Here is a 1,284-nt window from a genome sequence, read left to right as displayed (position 1 = left end):
ACAACGACACAAGAAGATGGGAAGATGCTGGCTTTTAGTTGATTATTTATTGCACGTACATCCACCATTCTTCGAAAGTAAAATTGCAAAGAAAAAAAGAAGCAATCACAGTCCAAAAAAATAATGGAAGTTGGCTGCTACAATCAAAATCACTGAATTATTCAATCATTGTAGCAGCTTTACTTAACCACCCCCAAAACACATCTCAGCCCCTTTTATATTGCTACACTGTTACTTTTGTACGTTTTTTTAGCCATTGTTTGACATAAGACCGAATAACAGTATAAAAACAGTGTAACAAAATAATAACAGTGAACTGGACAGCTGGTGATAACATGTAAAAAAACAATGTAAACGTGGTACTGCATATTTACAAAAAAGTGGAGAATATAACTAGAAAGGTTCTATTCTCTGTCTGTGAGCTGGTGAGATCTGTTGTTTAGCTTGTGGAGAATGTGGAAGCTGTTGATGTCAAATAGGTTGTGAGTCAGACTAAATTTGATTCAGACATGAAAAATGTTACGTGATATAGTGCATTGTGGTTATTCATTGATCCAGAAGGAGACTAGAGATAAACCATGTATATAAATAGTAATGGTCATCGCCATTCATATAAATGTTATATATAGATGTGTGTGTGTGTGTATGTGTGTGTGTATGTATACACACACACACACACACACATATAACACACACACACACACACACATATATATATATATATAATATGTGTGTGTGTGTGTATGTATATATACACTGCTCAAAAAAATAAAGGGAGCACTAAAATAACACATCCTAGATCTGAATGAATGAAATAATCTCATTAAATACTCCTTTCTTTACATAGTTGAATGTGCTGACAACAAAATCACACAATAATTATCAATGGAAATCAAATTTATCAACCCATGGAGGTCTGGATTTGGAGTCACACTCAAGTGGAAAACCACCCTACAGGCTGATCCAACCAGGGCCAACTGCTCCAGCATACGGTCTCACAAGGCTCTCATCTCGGTACCTAATGGCAGTCAGGCTACCTCTGGCGAGCACATGGAGGGCTGTGCGGCCCCCCAAAGAAATGCCACCCCACACCATTACTGACCCACCGCCAAACCGGTCATGTTGGAGGATGTTGCAGGCAGCAGAACGTTCTCCACGGCGTCTCCAGACTCTGTCACGTCTGTCACATGTGCTCAGTGTGAACCTGCTTTCATCTGTGAAGAGCACAGGGAGCCAGTGGCGAATTTGCCAATCTTGGTGTTCTCTGGCAAATGCCAAACATCC

The sequence above is a fragment of the Micropterus dolomieu genome, linkage group LG07, assembly GCF_021292245.1.
Source record: "Micropterus dolomieu isolate WLL.071019.BEF.003 ecotype Adirondacks linkage group LG07, ASM2129224v1, whole genome shotgun sequence".
Classification (NCBI taxonomy): Eukaryota; Metazoa; Chordata; class Actinopteri; order Centrarchiformes; family Centrarchidae; genus Micropterus; species Micropterus dolomieu.
Note: the sequence above shows the minus strand (reverse complement) of the source record.